This window comes from Hoplias malabaricus, chromosome 2, assembly GCF_029633855.1.
Source record: "Hoplias malabaricus isolate fHopMal1 chromosome 2, fHopMal1.hap1, whole genome shotgun sequence".
NCBI classification, from domain to species: domain Eukaryota; kingdom Metazoa; phylum Chordata; class Actinopteri; order Characiformes; family Erythrinidae; genus Hoplias; species Hoplias malabaricus.
The window spans coordinates 70,867,664-70,881,780 of record NC_089801.1 but is presented as its reverse complement, the minus strand read 5'-3'; positions in this window follow the sequence as shown (position 1 = coordinate 70,881,780).

The following is a 14,117-nucleotide window of genomic DNA, read 5'->3' as shown; positions in this document are numbered from 1 at the left end:
GACTTTATAATAAAAAAAAATGTATCATATTAAAACTGGCTGAAAAGCAATCTGTCTCTTTCTCTGAGTGTGGTTTGAGAGAGTTTTCTGACTTGCATGATTTAAGCTCTGCCCAGTGTGGGCAGGTCCAGTAGGACTAGCCACTGTTGACACGTTCTGCTCTTTTGAGCGGATGAGGACAGTCCGAATTTATTTAGTTCTCTGCTCCTTTGGGGCCAGAGTGCATTGCAGCAATCCCCTGAAAGAAGAGTAGGGTCAGACTCAAATTTTTAGTCACCATCATTGAGAAACCTAGTCGCTTCTCCAAAGCCAAGAGCACCCTGAGCGAGCCAATGGCGTCCATCTTAGCGTTTTCTCTACAAAATTTTTACAAATATCCTCAGGCCTTACCTTGCTTCCAGCTTGCACAGAATATTAAACAAAATGTCAGATGTCTCGGTCTGTCATTCTATTTATCCACCAAAAAGCATATCATTATCATAATGTATTCATTAATATATAGTTCCTGGATCAATATTTGTAAATGTTTTAAAACATAATCAGAAAAATATTGGTGAATAAAAATTCATTTTAGCTTTTGGACGTGTGTGTGTGTGTGTGTGTGTGTATAAGTATAGGTAGGGTAGTCTCAATCAAATTATGGCCAATGGGAAGATTGCTGAATGCCCCTTCGCATGTGCGTGGTTAAAGGTTAAGCACCACTTAATGGAACTCCATGAATATTTCACATTACTTTAGTTACTGACAGATATAAGTATGAATTAAAATGAAAATAGCAGCTTAATTTGCTTTAAAACTGACAATTTTATTAAATTGGCGGGAAAAACCCGAGCTCGCTACGGAAATTCTTGAACGCAACCGTGACGTCACTGGTGGACAACAGCTGAACAACGCCGCGGTAAAACACCGTTATGACTGACTGTTATGACAGTATCTAGCTAAATAACCAACATTATTCATGACAATAGCCTAGCAATAAGCTAAACTCAAATTTAGAGGTACCGTTATTCTTGTAAATGTGATCGAAGTCGAACTCGAATTCACTATAACACTATAAACCTCCGTAATGCAGCTACGTAGCCGAGTATAATCTGAGCCACCGAGTTTAGCAAGTCAAGCTAACGTTAACTAACACCAGCTAAAACAGGCGAAGTAAGTGTCCTTACCCTGTTTACCTCCATGTTACAGAGGCTCTTGAACACCTTTCGTTAAGAAATAACTGACTTTCAATAAACACAAGTTAGGAACTCAAATTTCAATGTATTTACACTTTCATAGAGCTGGTTCTTAGCCTTTAAAAAAACAACAATCCTTACATCACCTTACATTTTTTGACTGGTTGCATGCATATTTTCTTTCATTCAGGGAAATTATTTTCATTTGAAACATGGTGAAGAACTTTTTAACAGATATAGCTTAATTGCTAGAAAAAAAGTTACCTGAATAACAGAAGCTGTGCTGTTTCCTGGCAGCTTTTTCTTGGTTTTGGGTTGAGTTACCTGTTTCTTTGGGGAGAACAGTCTAAATAGAGACAAACCTATAAGAAACAAAATGATACCCTTGAGTATTAAGTATGCATGCTATCATCTGAGGTCTCATTTATTTGTAAGCTACAAAAACAGTACTGTCAATGCAGGTGATTAATTGAAGCACTTGATCAGAGGGAGCATTCATGTAACATGCTTTACCTTGTGCAAATCCCCAGGCTGGGGATTGTGTTGAGTAAATGAGTAGGCTGGGTTTAGTGTCTTTGCATATGGCTTTTCTTGTTTGGGACAGTCCATAATGCAGCCTTTTGCCACATTTTGGCAAAATACTACAAGCCCCTGACCAGATTTTTACTAGATTCTCCCCTCACCCCAAATAAAGTTGACCAGTAATGTCATCTTTGGTGTTCAGATAAGACTAAACAATGTTTTGCGTGACAAATACTTTCATTACTTATTAGCATTAGAAGCCTTGTAGTTCATGCACAAATGAAAGAAGCAAAGTTCGTGGGGATATGCTGCTCTCTGTGGTTTGTTTATGTTCAGAAACCTTGTGCCTTTTAAAGTGGATTGTAATGTAATGATTGTTTGTACTTGTCTGTAATTTTTGATTTGTTGGAGATACTACAGAAACTCATTTGTAACTCATTTGTAAGTTGTTTAGTTTTTTAGCTGTACAGTTTTGAATTTGGAGACAAAAATATGTCAATATTACCCACCTATGGAGCAGGAATAGAGCAAAATAATCATTTCAGTTTGTGCTTTTTTTTATTAATATTTGGATTTCTTTCCTGTAAAGAGATGAAAATGTCCTTCACAATAACCTCTGTGTGTATGAAGTACACAGAGCTGTAACTTTAAAGCTTAAAGACCCTCTTCAGTAAAGGTTATTAACCCTGTATACATGTCAGTGTGATGTTATACTGTTTGGAAGAGACAGGAAAAAAAGCATACTCGGCCAAGACACATTGTTTTTCCCATTTACACACAACCAAGCTTTTTTTTGAGCGCGCACACACAAAATGGTAAAAAAAATATCCTCAGAGTTCTGTTAAAAAGTGATTTTGGAATAAATATTCAACATTGACTTTGAGATGTAAACATATGCCAGTGAAAGCTGCGGAAAAAACGCTGCTGTCTTTTCAAATAATTATGATCAGGCAATTCTGTAATCATAATGACAGGCTGCAACTTGGCAGTCATGATACTTTTGCTGTTAGTGGACAATGAATAGAGCAATTTTGGTTTAAATCTTCATGTAGCATGTTTAAAAAGGCATGTGTTGTGTGGATAATCACTAGAATAGTTTTTGAGAAATAATGCCTTGCAACTGAGACCATATGTGTAAATGTTTCATAAACGCCTATGAAGCTTAAAATGAATTTGTTTGATGCCATCACTAAAGCATTTATTCTGTTTTAGGCTGTGTATATAATTTAAATGCATATTTACACTGAATATTTCTATCGCCATGGCTTAGACTGGACAAGCATGGATTCTTTCTGCTTCTTATTAAATTACTTGGTCTGGGAATGACGGTTTTGATATTCATCCATGGAAGGATTTTCATTAATATTCACGAGGTTCATTGTGTCTCTTCATATGGTTTTGAAATGTTTACTTAGAAGTGGAACACAAGCATTTGTTATATTTAAATGAGTTACCTTATTTAATATAAATTTCCTCAGCATTTGCTGCTCTCCAATCTGTTTGGATGCTGGAAACTTGTCTAATTTTTTTACGAAACCCCAGTGTCAGTAAATGATTAAAAAAAAAACTGGCCTGGTCAGACACACTAGGCAGAGAAATGGAGATGACACTTCCAAATGTTGAAAATCACGAGAAGAGATGATGATAATGCTTTATTCCTGACCCATAGTAGGGTAATATTTACTGAGTATACTGTTTCAGATCATTTAAGTTGGAACTCGCATGTGCAGACAATTCAACTTCAGCCACGTACAAACAAGTTGTTTTTCTCCTCAAAAATTCGGTTCCATGTTTAAAGGCGCTGAGATTCTGAACGTAAACAAACCAGAGAAAACTACAGCTCCCCACAATCATAGACATTGCCTTTAATTGCTGAGCTAATGTTTATTATCAGATGTATTAAGTAAAGGATTAGGTTTCATAAAGAAATATTTAGTACAATGTTCAACAGTTCAATCATCATCATCCAATTATAATTGGTTCTGGTTCAGTGTGATGTTTGAACTTGGTGATATTCCAGTTAAAACCAATGCATGTTTAACAGTGTGCTTATCTTATAGTCTATAGAAAGAAGCTAATTACTTGAGACTGGCTCCTCTGAAACTCTGTGTTTCAGCTGATAAAAATGTTGTGGTATCAGATGACATCCGAAAAGCAATGTACTAATTAGATGTAATGAAGAACCTAAGATTAGTAGTACTATTTTTCAAGAACTACCTAATTCCATAGCAGTGTTACATGACACAGGTGTTTGCTGTAATTGTATCCTGTTATATGTAGAGAAGTTATACTTCAGTAGTTCCCTGCAGAAAAAAGCAAAGCCCCACTGTCTGTAAATTGCTAAAAACACAAAGCTAGTTTTTCTCCCTCTGCAGAGAAATTGCATCTGGAGGTGTTAAGACTATGGAAAGAATGACAGAAATGAAAAGCAGGAACCAAGTTTTTCCAAGTATTCCAAAGGAATACTACGTAATATTTTTGCTTTAAAATTACAGCTTTAAAATAACTGTGATGCTTTTTTTCTGTTTATGATCTTATTACGCTCAGTAGTTGACGTTAGCGACAGAACTGCAGGCTGCTGAACCACTGATTCTCAGTCCAGAACCGCTACTTCACTCCTCAAGTGGTAGATTCACTTATCATACTTCAATTATGACACACAAACTGCTTTTATAGGGAACACGTAGCTCGGAAAGTTGAGCTGTATCGTCGCCATCATGATGCTCGTTTGCTTGGACTGCAACCATGACAAAGGAGCTCTGATTGGTCAGCCTGATTTTGGAGAGATCTACACAATGCCATGATTAAAAAATGCTATGGTTTGGGGCGTTGTGTGAAAGACAGCGGTAGGATGTGTTTTCGTATCCGTAAAAAAAAAATGTGGCTGGGTGTGAGCAGGTACCACTACATCAGCTTCACACAGGGCTTCCAGAAAGAGGCCTTCACTGGTCGCCTCCCACCCACAGGCCAAGGTGCAGCACATCTCTAATTGAATCCTGCAGCAGATTAAACTGGTGGCTGAATGGCATTAGTGGGGCCTGATTGGATTTCTCTCAGGTAAATATTCACTCTGGAGGCTGTGGAGGCCGCCTGCAATGGTAATCACTACCTCTGTCATAGTAATCAATCTCTTACTGTTAAAACAGCTGGGAAAATAGCAGGGCTGGACGGAAAGAGAGAGAGAGAGAGAGAGAGAGAGGCAGGGTAGTGAAGACAGAGAGAATGGGGCAGATAGGCAAAGAGGGGAGTATAGCTGTAGGGACCGAGAGAAGGGGAGGGGTAAAAAAAAAGAAAAAGAAAGAATTAAGAAAAGGGATGATAAATGAGAAAGAGAGGGACACAGGGAGGGAGAGAAGGAAAAGAAAGACGAGAAGAGAGATGGAAAAGCTGCTAGAGCAGCTGCAGACACATCTGCCCCTGCTGTCTGCACCCCCCCCCTCCCCCTCCCACCCAAGCATAGATAGAATTGATTTGGAGAAATGTGATTGAATGAAGCTGCGAGAAAGTGAGACACCATAAAATATGACAAAGCAGAGTTTCTATCACACACACACACACACACACACACATATCCCCTGTAAGAAACTGTTATCTTCTTCACTGAATGCAGAGGTCACCTCCTGTCAAACTGTCCTTTTCTCCATTGTTTGCTCTTTGTCTTTCTTTTTTTCACACAAACATAATCACATACAGCAGCAGAGCTACACGACGTGGACAAAAACAGATTGCTGTGCACTGTGATTGTGATTTGCCCTGTGATATACTACAGTGAGGAATCCCTATTGTGAATAAATATACTGATACTACGATACTGACATCACAAACACCTGCAGGACGTCACTGAATATTTCAGACCCATCTCTTGTGTATTTAGATTAATGAGAGCTGACAAACCCAAATGTGTCAATCATTTTGGCCAAACTAATTAAGGCATTGGTTTCAGTTATCAGTGTTATCAGGGTATGGTTAAATTGTGCTGACCATGGCTCCCATAACACATAAGAGCTGCATCTGGGAGACCGTTCCTAACTTTGGTTGAAGCTTACGTGAGGATTTTAAACCGTGGTAAATAACGTTTTTATCGTGAAACCAGTTACCACTTCATGTCTAAACAAAATGAATGCCAAGGTATAAACAGTACCAGTGTTTTGAACAAAACAAAACAATAGTTGTCACTAATTCCATTATAGTACTTCATCACTTTCCCACATCAACGCCACTGGACAGCTCAATACACTGAAAGAGAGCTGTCCTGATACGGACACATCAAACACCCACACAGGCCAGTTGTGCTCTAATTGGAATCCACTCATTCATAGAAAGCCTTTAAAGGCTAAGCACCACTTAATGAACCTCCATGAATATTTCACATTATTGTAGTTACTGACATATATAAGTATGAATTAAAATGAAAATAGCAGCTTAATTTGCTTTAAAACTGACAATTGTCTTAAATTGACGGAAAAACCCGAGCTCGCTACGGAAATTTTTGAACGCAACCGTGACGTCACTGGTGGACAACAGCTGAACAACGCCGCGGTGAAACACCGTTATGACTGACTGTTATGACAGTATCTAGCTAAATAACCAACATTATTCATGTAAATGTGATCGAAGTCGAGCTCGAATTCATCCGACACTATAGACCTCCGTAATGCAACTACGTATCCGAGTATAATCTGAGCCACCGAGTTTAGCGAGTCAAGCTAACGTTAACTAACACCAACTAAAACAGGCGAAGTGAGTGTCCTCACCCTGTTTACCTCCATGTTACAGAGGCTCTTGAACACCTTTCGTTGGTGTCCTTACATGCCCATATTGTTGGAAAAGCGCCAGTGAAATGAGCTACAGATAACGGAGTGAGCGGATGGTCCTTTCCAAAGTGCCCGTTTAAAGTGGACAAATTTAGTCCATTTTCTGGATGTTTTGGGATCTTTGGGCCATTTGTGCACAGATGTCCCACTGTACATTGAATGATTGCAGCCAAAAACAACACACCTTTTCGTCATTTTGCATTAAATTAAGTGCAGCTTCTCGAGGGGGGCGCGAGCTGGGTTTGAGATGTTTTTTTAACGGTCTCTCCAACCGAGCCAACGATAAACTGACCCTCACAAACTCTAAGTACGCGAAACACTTCTTTGAATATTATTTAATTATCCACAAAATCAATTTAATTGTTTTTTTTACTGTCACGTATGTGTTTGATTATGTTTTATTTTTTGTCTCTTGTCATTTAGCTCTGGCAGGGACCTATATCAAGGTAGGGGGCGTCACACAGCTCCAGGGACCTGGAGGTTGTGGGTTCGATTCCCGGTCCAGGTGACTGTCTGTGAGGAGTTGATGTGTTCTCCCCGTGTCCGCGTGGGTTTCCTCCCACAGTCCAAAAACACACGAGGTGGATTGGCGACTCCAAACTGTGAATGTGTGACTGTGTGTGTTGCCCTGTGAAGGACTCGCTTATTCCCGCCCTGTAGGCTCTGGACCCACCGCGACCCTGAATAAGCAGTTACAGATAATGAATGTCAAGGTAGGGTTATACAGTAACATTTTAAACATAATCCATGGCTATTTATATATTACAAAATAACATTTAAAACACTTACTGACAAAGTTACATCCTGTTTCAAATTGAAAATGTTATTAAATAGTTTTGTTCTTGCCCTGTAGCTATGTTAGCTACTGCTAGCAACAGTAAAACATTTTCTGTTCCACCTTAAATGTTTCAACAGTTATTTTCTGGTGAAAGACTAACAAAAACGTAGCAGCGAAACCTTTTACCATTTGAAACTACAAGCTACAGGAGGTCTTATTGATACAAAGGAGCCCACAGGCAGGTTTGCACGTGTTTCATGATAATTCCGGGTGCATTATATAATCTTAGATTATACTGTTATTATTTTTAATCACCAAAAATACATTATTTTTACCCTTTCAAGGATTTAAGCTATACATATATTCTGCTTATATTTCTGTTGGGAACATTTTCTGGTATAGTATGGTTAGTCAATCAAAATATCCTATTTATTGTTATATTTAGGTAGCTACAACACTACCTATAATTTCATATATTGTCCCTGGTTTCCCATATTAAGTTTAATTTAATTTTTATTTAACTACATGTGGCATAATTGTGGGTGACCACAAGATTAACTCATGTCATGTGTTATTTATTTCAGATTGATAAATCACACCTATGTTGCTTTCATCTGCTTGCTCTTGACATGTTATGTAAAGTCTTTTGTTAATACATTTACATGAGCACACACACTTCTTCATTCTCACTCCAGGGAAAGGTAGTAGTTAACAAGCAAGCACTTGTCTCTGTTGTAAGCGAAAAGTGGTCCTATTTATTTTTCAAAGAACAAGTAAGTGTTCATTTTGATGTACATGTCTGATAATAAGTGCTGTTTTGATAATGTATTGTAGTTGGTAATATTGTACTGATTTTGTAAATGTGCTATTCTCTCTCTCTCTTTCTGTCTCTGCCCCCCTTTCGGGTTTTACCTGAGTTCAAAAGGATCACCTGTATGGATTTCAGAACCACATTTCTGACATCCCTTGATAAGCATACCAGCACACTAATCGAAGACCACGAGAGACTTTGGAGACAAGATGAGAATTGTCTTAGACAAGCCTGATGACCAGTTGATTATGGGTAGATATAGGTCAGTATATATAGACCTACAATATTTTGAACTAATTTGTTATGTTGGTTGTGTGTTTGTCTTAAATATATACAGAAAATAAATGTTTTGTTATAAAAACGCTGTATTTAAGTTTTAAATGTGCATATACATGTCCGCTTCAGTCTTCGAGAGATCTGAGGTGAACATCCCTGATCTACAGTAAACAGAGAGCCAGTGTTATTCTGTATTTGGTGCACTTAAAATATCATCTCCTTCCACCTTGTAGACAACAGACGTTAGAGGGACACACACTGAAACCAAGGGAACATGAACCACTATTAAATATCTGCCTGGTAAGTTTTCAGCAGTATCATCTGATAGCACTTGTATGATGGTAAAGCCCCACTGGCATGAATCTGACAAATCAGAGCGCTTCACATCTGGAAAAAACCTAACAAATTTGTATTTAAATTATTTTTTTTACTTATAAACATGAAAATGAATGAAACGGTGGTATCTGAATTTTTTTAAATAAAATTAATTGATGTCAAATCTATATGTATTATCAAATCTAAACCTTTGATTCTAGTTCCAGATCGGGATTTTAAAATGACTGGCTAGTATGACACTTTAGCTGCAACTGCTCATGCTTTGGCCCACCATTGTAAAATCTATATTCAGTTAAAAAAAATTACATTTATTATTCGGTGGATATGATTTCAGTCTCTTAATTTCACTTTAGGATTTCCTTTCCAGGATTTCAGATGGTAAAATTCACGGTTACCCCTGTCCCAATTCTTACCCTAAGCCCTGGAAGTGTGCAGTTTGATGACGTTTGATGAGGTTGTTGTTAATAATAATAAATCTGCAATTATTTGTCATTGTACAACGTAATGTGTCTTACTGGTGTAGTAGGGGTTTGTGAACATACCAGCCATCGCCGGCACCCAGGGGAGCAGTTGTGGGTTCAGTGCCTTGCTCAAGGGCCCCTCAGCCATGGATTGAGGGAGGAGGATAGTGCTGTTCCTTCTCTCCCACTGCCCCCAATTTTCCTTTGGGAGCTTAAATGTGAAGCACAGCGTTTCTAGCCAAACTGGGCTTAACCTTACAGTGTTCTATTAAACACTTAAATATGTTAAAGCTGTTGAAATTATTTATTATTTTATTTGGAGTCTGTGACCCACAAGCTTTCACCTTTCTGCTTTTTTACAAAACAACATCTTGTCTTTCCTTATAATCCTCACTGGACACACCTGTTAATGCATTTCTGATGAGTTCACCACAGGTTTCTGTAAAACCTTACAAGAAATATCTAGATTTATTGAAGGAAACACCAAAGAGTGAATTTGTTCAGACTGTGACCTCTATTACATAGAGCATCATTTATTGATCAAACTTTTTTTGATATTTAATTTCCACTGTGTATAGTAAGGTCTTAAATGTATTTTGAATAAGAAAAAAAGTGTTGTTATAAGATTCCTGAGATTGTGTGGTTATATTGATCACTGAAGCATGTCCAACACATTTTCTTTTGGAAATTCCATATAATAAAAACATCAAGAAAGATTTGTTTTCAAAAAAATGTATTACCACAATATGGATAACTAAACAAAATTAATTTAGTGTACTTAGTTTCATTGCTATTCCTTCATTGCACACGTGCACACTTTGTTGAATTCAAGACTTTTGCACTTTGTATTATGTAAGTCTCAACTGTGTAAGTGAACTTAATTGTCTTTACTGCAAAATGTTCCTATATAAAATCACAATGTATGTCACTGATTTAAATGTTCATCTATTTGCTTCAGTGTTGAGACTGTCATTAGTGAAGCAGCAGTTTCAGAGGACATTAAAGGAGTGGATGAAATGAAAAACATAGTAAAAGGAAATGTAGAAAAGGTGCAGGACTCCACACAGTGGAGGTTAAAGTCTGGCGCTCCCAAGACAGACTTTAAAGTTGGAGACAGAGTGTGGAGGCTTGAGAAAAGGCGGATTTTGGTTTTTATTCTGTAGTTAACCAGAATAACTATTCTGTAGTGGAATTGCTCTGGTGTTTTGTGTCATTGTCCTGTTGCATCAATCAACTTCTACAGAGTTTCAGCTGACGTAGACACTCTCACTGCCTCCAGCCACCAGAGGGCAGCAGCAGATGGCCAATCAGCCATAACACCCCGCACCTGGTAACGGGTCTATAAAGACTCACTAGAAGCGGCTTGAGTTGCTGGTTCTTTGGCACTACATGTGTGAGAGAGTCTAGCTGGTAATTTTGGTAGCTGTCTGCTCGTCTTTTCTCTGTTTTTCAGAAGGCTGAGAGGTCTCGCCCTCCCCTTCTTTCCTTTGTTTTTTTTTTTTTTTTCAGAAGGCTGAGAGGTTTCGCCATCCCCTTCTTTTCTCTGTTTTATTAGAAGGCTGAGTGCTCTTGCTCTCCTTCTCTTACTTTTTTTTTTCCATTTGGGAGTTGCCTCAGTGTTTCTCGAGGTAGCCAGTTTCCCCTGGCGTCCTTTTTCTTCTTCCCGCTCAAACTTTCCCGAAAACGGGTGGGTTTGTGCGGAGTATTGTTTTTTCCACCCATTTTACAATTTCCACCCGTTATCATACCTTTTTTTTTTTTCTGTTCAGTGAAACATAAATAAGGGAGGGGGACGATGCAGTAAGGTGCAATTTTTGTCCATATTTGTATGAATGTAAACACTTTTTAGCAGTTTTTTTTTCCATTTTTGGCACAAGTGTAAACTTGTAAGATATAGTTGCCAGTATGGATGTGGAGTGTCTATGTACTCGTTTGCAAGCTTTAGCCGTGTAGCAATATTCTTTTTAGAAAGTAAGTTACCTTCATGGTGTCCTGCCACAGACATCCTGCTTGTTCAAGGTATTTATAGATTTTTAAACACAGATGTTAGCCAATACCAGTGATGCCACTGTCACTCTGGGTTGTTTCTTTACCTCATTGAGTCTCTGTGCTACTGGGTCACTTTGACTGGCACCCACTTCTGGGCATTGTAGTTTTTTATTTTTTTTATTTATTTATTTATTTTTTTAATTATTACTCCTGTTTGCTTTACTGTAGACTGAATTTCTAAAGTTGTTGAAATCACTTTATAACCCTTTTCAGCTTATGTATACCATTTATTATTGTAAATCCTCAAGGGTTTTTGGGGCAAGGCATGGCTCACGTGTGTCCTCCTTGTGCAGAGCATACTGAAGTTTTGAGTGGTTATCAGTCAAAGTAACTGTATTACCCACCTCCAACCTCGGTTTCTCAACAAGACTCCAGTAAGGTTTTTTTGATGTTATTAACCCAAGGGTTTACGTACTTTAAACACTAGCACTATACGTTTTTTAAGGTTCTCAGTGAAAACCCGAATGATCAGAATTAGTTTAGGTACATTTTATATTTGTCAATACCCTTGACTTGGATGAGGATCAGATCATATTTTATGCTGAAAGCCATAATTCCAAAAGGTTCACTTTTTTGTTCTTGCCACTGTACACTGATTTTTTGGGTACCACCTGTACAGCGACATTTAAGTTGTACAATTACTAACTGTAGTATATCTGGGCTAGACAGCTTTTCACCTCACTTTCACACAAAACACTACTGATGACTTAAACCCCACCCACTACAGGGAGGAAAGAGGAGCACTTTAGAAAACAGATTAAATGGTCATTACCCAAGATTACTTTTTTTAAATAAGTTTTGCAGTTGTTCCAGAAGAATCTTCCAGGATGTGCACAGTATATGACATTTCTTCACCCATGAAGATGAGGCTTGCTCCAGTATGGCTTTTTTTTTTTTTTTTGTTAGAATTTTGCCAGTAATTGAAACAACCTGAAATTTTCAGACAGAGAAAACGTGTTAAGGTTCAAATCAAGCCAAGTATACCAATCATTTAAAATGAACAAAATAAACTACCTTTTGGTAAACATTCACATGGGTAAATGCTACTTCAACTGTCACAAGTGTTTGGGGAATATTGTATGTACTGTCATACATTCGAAAGCTGGGTTTCACACAAGTTAGCTTTGACTGGAAGGTGAACCTTACATCAGTCTTATTTGGAGAATTTTTAGATGGTACAAGCTCCACATTTCCCACCAGAACAGACATAGCATTAGATTTCAGTTAGATAAAGTGAGAGATGTAAGATGTTGTAAATTGATTAAGACACATCCTTAAGAGACTAAGCATTTAAGAATATGGCATGTTCTTTGGTGCTAAAAGTGACCATTATGTGAGAATCTATCTTCTTGTAGCACAGCATTGAAGCATGTTCTGGTTGGATCCTGGGTGAATTGTTTTATGGCACTTGATGGATGTAAACCATTTTTAAAGCCATTTTTCTTTTTTTATCTGGGACTTCCATAATTCTGAAAGAAAATGCAACATTGTTAAATAAGAAACTTTTCTTACACTTTGAGTAAAACATGAATTTATCATAATGACAGTTACAAAATAAACCAAACAACTTGCCAACGTAATGAAAGCCATATACAACAGACACCAGCACAAAATGTCCAGAGTACACAGGCACTTGCTGTGGTTTATATAAGGGAGAGTTGCAAATTAGAGTTAATTGGACATTAGCATGACACCTGATTTAAGGCAGAGGTAAGGAGGCATGATGCAGGAAAGAAAAGCTTAGCAGAGCTCTGTTCTGCCTTATAAAATTAAGGCCAAGTGTGAATTACCTGAATAAATACAAAATGTTGGACTGATGTTTGGATTATTTATTTATATAATAATTGTTGACTTGGTTGGTTTAAATATGAAGATCCTAGAGACTCAATTCCATGCACACTTTATTGCTTTTCCTGCCTTAACGACCCTGAACTGCATAAGTGGTTACAGACAATGAATGAATAAATGTACAAATGCAGGCAAATAACATAAATGTGTAATGCTGATAAAGGGAAATGTTTTCCATTGTGAAAAACCTCAACTGTGATTTAAGTCAGTATATAATATTTTATAATATATATAAACTGCAGGACGTAAATATGCAAGTTTAGATTTACTGGTTCATTCATGCTGGAAGTTACTACTCTTCCTTTATAACAAAGATGATTAAGCAGCTGATTTTGGACTGGTATTCACAAAGCAAGCGGGTTGTACCTGGTTCCCGTGTTCTGAATCATTCCACATTTTAATTGGCAACACCTACTGTTCTGAAGAATGTGTGGTTAAAGTAGTTCAAGTTTTAGACTAAAGTAGTAAAGAAAAACGTTTGGTGTGTTCTCCCCCCCCCCCCCCCCCCCCCGAGTCTATGAATGAAACACATGCTGTATTCATTGTTTCAATTTTTTCCCTGTTTGATTTGTATCTTATTCATTGGGTGTGTATGAAATGCATTTTATTATATTTGGGAGAATTTTTGGTTAGATTATTGTCACTGAAATTAATGGTGGGAATGTCTTTTTCTTTTTCTTATTTTAAGTGTGTAAGTGTGCTGCCCTTTGATGGACTGACAGGTAGTTTTTGTGAACCACCATGACCCTGAACAGGATAAACATTTGAAGCAATGAATGCTGCCATCCACCCCCCAAACAAGTGCTGAAATATTTTGGTTAATTACTGACACTTAAGTAATATTAGAAGAAGCAGTTCAATACAACACATTCATGAGAACTGAAATATTTAGGCATTATGGATACACTGATTATTACTGGCAATATCTTTGATATAAACATGATCTATCATGGTGCCACTTTCAGTTGTGGTTTCTTTTACAACTTCAGTAAACGCATTATCATGCGTTTTATTCTTGAAACTTTACTTGAAATGAAAAGATTGTCA